Source organism: Ambystoma mexicanum, chromosome 3p (assembly GCF_040938575.1).
Source record: "Ambystoma mexicanum isolate Mex_15411 chromosome 3p, UKY_AmexF1_1, whole genome shotgun sequence".
Classification (NCBI taxonomy): Eukaryota; Metazoa; Chordata; class Amphibia; order Caudata; family Ambystomatidae; genus Ambystoma; species Ambystoma mexicanum.
In genome coordinates, this window is record NC_090925.1 from 1,264,432,531 (window position 1) to 1,264,438,530 (window position 6,000).

A 6,000-nucleotide genomic window follows, 5' to 3' on the forward strand; every position below is an offset into this window, starting at 1 on the left:
CCCACCTCCCACCACCAACTTAAGTGGGAATTTTGTGCTGGAAGGTCCGCTTACATTACAGCAGCTAGGGACAGGGCAGTGTTTATCCTTAAACGATTGCTACTTGGCACTGCAAGAATTTGGGGGAGTTGGGTGATGGAATTGGTGTTGTCTAACTTTGGTGTTGGTAGCCTCGTGAAACTGCATCTGCTTGTGAAATGTTACTTGAATATTTGTAGGACAGATGACGCGTACCTTGGCGCTAGCAATGTCTGAAACTGAAGGATCTTTCTCCAAGGAATATCCTGTGTATCTATGGGATTTGTTTTTTTTTTATCTTAGACCAAAGGCTTGAGGACCATATACTCAACCAGATATGCTCTAGCAGCATTGCTGCTAATGTAGGTTTGGTTGCCAGCAGCCTTTGCAGTTCAAAACAGGGGTGGCTGCAGTCTGATTGGGCAGAGCTGTCCGGGCTCCCTCCTGAGGAAGCTACCAATGACTGCAAGTAGTTTCTTCTAGGTGTCCCATTTTTCTCGGTGAGGGATGGTTTCTAGCATTTCCTAGTTATTGCTAAATGTAAAAGAATGGTTCAAAGCTAAAGCAACTTGGAGGGCCTTTTTGCTTTCCTTGTAGTGACCCCCCTTTCAAAGCTTACTGCAGATGACCTGGTGTGCAGTGTGACCGAACTTGTCTCCCCACAACATTGGCTGGAGAAAGAGGGAAATGAGGAACACAAGTGTACTGTGCAAAGGTCTGCTCCTTAAAGGTTCTAGCAGCTGAAACTGGCATCTATTCGACATTTGTGACGTATCTCACAGATCCTTGCACTACATTTATTAGGGAAAGGTGGGTGGGGGACTACCTGTGCCTTTTTTCTTTTACATAGTACTCATCAGGTGGAACGGGCCTTTGAGGGTTGGATGGCTTAGGGAGACTGGGTGAGATGGGAGCTGCAACAAATTTAAAAGGGAGGGTGACTATCCAAGTGACAGAGCAACGATGGTTACAGACATTCATATGCCTTCAATACTTTCAGTCCCCCATGCCAGAAGGGATTTATTTTTGGTGAAACCTTATTGACTCTAATTTCCTTTCTTTGGAAATGGCCATTGAATCTCCATGAATGTCCCATCTTCCTCTGAAAGAAGGGCGTGGGGCATGTTCTTTGATAGTCACAGGTTTCGAAGTGTCTATGGCTGTGTCCCATTCGAAGCACGCGTAGTGCTCTATAACCTAGTGAACTGTGACATTTGGCACCCATACTTGTGCTATTTACAGCACTAGCCCTGAGAATGTTGTGTTTGGACACTGATCACTGTTGGAATATATTTTGGAGGGGGGGCATGAGGGTTGCTTATTGCTTAACCAATGGAATAGTTTGAGCTACCCTTTTCTCTATCACAATGTCTGCTTTGCTCTGTTGATTGGTTGGTAGGAAGACTGGCTTCAAACTGCAAACTGTTGGTAATCTGCGTAGTAACACCCGTGGCTGTTTCTGGTAATTGATTTGGACATGAACTTAGCATGCCTGATTTAAGCTTGTATGTGTAAATGGAATGCTTTGGGTGCAAGCATGTTCTATCTGTTAAATGAATTGCCAACGGACGTGGTGTCTGATAGATCATGCCAATCCTCTGGATACTTAACTGGACTATCCTTTAGAATGGAAGTGTTGAGTAGGCTGATGCCATAGAACTATTACCTGCTCTGTCAAGCAGGCTCATTGGAAAGGTGGGTGAAAAAGGTGCAATGTACACACCCTTTTGATAGCAGTTTTTTTATTTTTGTTCTGCTGGGAAATTCCAAAGTGCAAGTTGCATGTCTCCGCATCCAACAAATCTGTTGGGTGCTCTGATGTGATGGTTTTTTTTTTTTTTGGTGCTTGACATTACCCTGCCTGGTACACTTATCCCCTATTTTTCTAGGGTCCGGGGGGGGGGGGGGGGGGCCTAGTGAATAGTGATCAATTGATCCACTGTAAATCTGATGGGAATATTTTGTTTAGTGTACGACTATGGAAAAGTATCACGATTGACTTCAACCCCACCATCCCTTGTTGGATCGCCTAAATTTAGACCAAAAGAAAAAATGGCAAATGCCCAGCCAAGCACTTTGCCTGGTCAATAGTATAACTGCTCCTGATGGTCTTTTAGAATGCCCCTTCTATATTGTGTGCGCTACCTGTCTGTTGGCTGCCAAACTACAAAGAGAAATGAGTGCATCAATAGCGAATATCCTTTGCCTGTTGGATTACGTTTCTGAAAGTGGACCACCTTCACCCCCCCCCCCCCTCCCCCTCCTGTAACTGCTAGTTTTATCCTTTATTTAACCCACCACAAAAAGCAATCCGGGCAGCAAAGAATGAATATGTGAACTTCATAGGGGAGCAGCAAATGTGATAGGAAAGGTAGCCACCAATTTTCTTTTTTTTTTTTTATATGAAAATGTGCACTTCACAAGGGTGTTTAAAAAAAAGAAACTAATATATTGAAGTTTGTTTCTTCAAGTCGCTATAACGCCTGCTATTTTTATTTTAAAATCGGCACGAGCTACTGCCTTGTTCTGAGTTTCCCCTCCCAGCTGCGTTTCCTTTTTCTGTTTGAATGAATTATTTGATACATTGGTTAAATGTAAGAGGTATATATTATGTGTATATATTTCTAACGTACATTATTGTAATTTCTTTCCAGATCTTTCTTAAGGAAATGTTGAAAAGACAAAAAATATTTTTAAATGTTGGGAGGAGTAATGCTTAGAAAATGTAAAATTTGCTAATTCATCTTTTGATGGAGCCCAACTCCCCTGCCATTCCCCAAATCAACCAAACCTGTAATCTTGTACATTTAGCAAGAGATTAAAAGTGAAAATGGAATTATGAATGTTTTTCTAAGAGGCTAACAGTGTTTTTTCTAACTTTGGGAAGGGAGGGCAATGCTGGGATTGAAAATTAGTTACTTTGCCAGACATGAAAAGGAAATAAAAACTATGCTAGTTTAGGTTTTCGTTTTTTTTTATTTTTTTTTTTATTTGAAACATTGTGCAATATTTTGATGGGGGGGAAATGAGTGTTAAGTTTAAAGATTGATTAAAGTTGTACAGTTTCTATTGTCGCAGATTTTTTTAAGTTTGTATTAAAAAAAGCATGATGTAAGCTGTGCCTTGCCTTTTGATTTTGAGCGTGCCTACCATACCAAAACTGCTATTCATCCATCTTGTATCTGCCTGCTACTACAGTTTCACATAATTGCGCAGACCTTCTACTCCTACAGTTTTCCTAGTTTCCTGGGGGGGGCGTGGGTGGGAATGCTGTGTTGTGAAGACATCCACATGGTATTGAATTTTGCAACTCAGTCTTTACATGCATTCTAAAAAATATATATTGCACTGCAAATTTGGCAGCAGGAGTAGTGACAGAAGACCACGGTGGGTTCATCAGGCTTTCCACTGCCAACGCACATTAATTTTCTTCGGAATTTTAGTTACTAACCTGGTTGCCTACATTTCATATTCTCCATGATCTATGCTCTAACCTGACTGCCAAGACACAAACGGCAATGCATAGCACATCTCCAAGAAATAGTACCCATGTATCAGCTTGCCCCCCTCGGTTGCCTGCCATCTTGGTCACAATTCCAAACGCACCCTGTCACTAGACAGCAACCATTGTTTTGCTCTGGTGACTTCCCACTTGGATGCAAGCACACTGACACTTAAGCACTGCGCGCATCATGCTGTATAGGTTTCTCTTAAGTGTTTTTGTTCCACAAGCGACTGATCCCTGACCACCACCTCTCACTTCCACTCTCGCTCCCTCTACTACCACTTCCTCCCGCTACAACTGTTATTACCTCCTATTACTACTCACTCCTACTACACTCGCTCCGCAAACACTGCACATACCCCCAAACCCCTCCCCCCCCCCCCCCCCCCCCCCCCTCCCTCCAATAACTTCCACACTCCTTCAGCACTCTCCTCCTCTGGTCTCTCAGACTTCACCCTCCATCCCCTGTCCCCACCCAACTACAACCACACTTAATACATCCCAATGTATCTCTTAAATAGCCCACCCCCTCCAAGGATTGATCACTCTCCCTAACCATTCTTACCTGGCTATCTTTACATAAAAAGACATTCCCTTTGCTTCCTGGGATCAATGCATTTAGTCAAGAGGCTGCTCACTCTCCTACAAAGCAGTGCTGTGAGTTTTAGATATTTCTTAGTGTAAAGTAGCTTAGTAGGTGGACTTAATATCCTTAGATGGCGCAAGTGATTCCAATAAGATTCCTACCTTCTTTCTCAATGACGGAATGTTCGAAACAGACTTATGTACAAGGTTTCTAGTAAGGTGGATGAACTGAAATAAGATAGAGGTTAGTGGTCAGGAGATGGAGACGAAAGAACGATTAGGTGACTGCCTTGCAGTGGAGATGAACTGTTAACCTTAATGCAGGCAAGCACTGTTAACCATTCGATTTTTTTGTATCTTTTTTCTTTAAGAGCAAAATGTGGTGCATATGTCACCAGAGTACACAAGAGCACATGTTTGCTTCTTGACCTGCCATGGGAAGCAGTGTTCCTGAAAGTGGCGGGGGATGGTGAGCTATAGTCTGTGAATGGACCCATCTGAAGTGTGCCGGATGACTGCTCAACATCCGTCAATCACGATATACCTTAACCACCTTAAAACCTCTAAGCAGGGTTTGGGGTGTTCTCTCAAAAGTAAATCTGGGAAGAATGGGTTGAAATAGTAAATTGGAAACTTCATAACACCTTTGTATTTCAGGGGGATGAGGGGGGTGAGGTGCATAGGAGCAACGGGAAGAGGAGTACACAACCAGGGCACTCACAAAAAGATGCCCACAGTGGGGAGGCCTACCAGGAAATGTAGTCAAGTCCACCCTGTGGCCAAGTAACCCCCAAAACGGATATATACACCATTTAATATGCAGAATTGGAGGGGGAGGGGGAGGGGGTGGGGGTTTGGGTCTGTATGGGTGCATGTTTGAGTGCGCTGATTTGGGGGTTTGGGTCTGCGTGTTTTTTTTTTTTTTTTTTTTTTAGGAGCATGCAAGTGAAAGGAAAAGGCTTCTGTGATTAATAAAATGTCTATTCAGCTCTGGGCATGCTGCAAACAAGCTGCGTTTGATGTTAAATACATGATTTTTGCACATAAGAGTAGAGCTGTGCCCCCAAAAGCACATAGACCCGACAAAAGTACACTGCACGTAACACCACTTTGTGTGTACCTGCATGTAAAAGCATGTTATGCGCATTCTGTGTATTCATGGTATTAGAACCGCAAAGTAACCCTAGGTGCAAGTAGCGGCCGGGAACGGCCACACTATGCTCCACGTAAACCAGATCTAGCCATATATACTAACCTCGCATACCTCGCACTTGCAAACGACTCTGCAGAAATCCAGAACGCTGCTCTCAGAGCGCCATCCCTTGTGAAGGACCTGCACGGCTTCGCGAGCAGTTCCAGCTCTTGCCGTTCCACGCTTCCTGGAGGAGGCGTGGCTTGCGATAGTCACGTGGAGGACCACGTGACCCCTCAGCGCTACTTCTGCACCAGTGAGGCGCCCGAGTGGCGCATACCTCGCACTTGCAAACGACTCTGCAGAAATCCAGAACGCTGCTCTCAGAGCGCCATCCCTTGTGAAGGACCTGCACGGCTTCGCGAGCAGTTCCAGCTCTTGCCGTTCCACGCTTCCTGGAGGAGGCGTGGCTTGCGATAGTCACGTGGAGGACCACGTGACCCCTCAGCGCTACTTCTGCACCAGTGAGGCACCCTTGCGGCGTTAAGCCCGACAGGGGTAAAGGCCTTGGGCTGTTAAGCGGGTGTTGCGCGGAGGTGCGCCTATGAATCCCAGACCCCGATCCCAGTAAAACATCTACCCTGCACCAAATAGGTTTGGTTACATCGCTGACCGTGCGTGGACGCTCAATCAGCTGCAGTCCGTAGCAGGAAACCAGCTCTCAGGTAAGACCTTCTTGATCATGGACACGCGTTCCCAA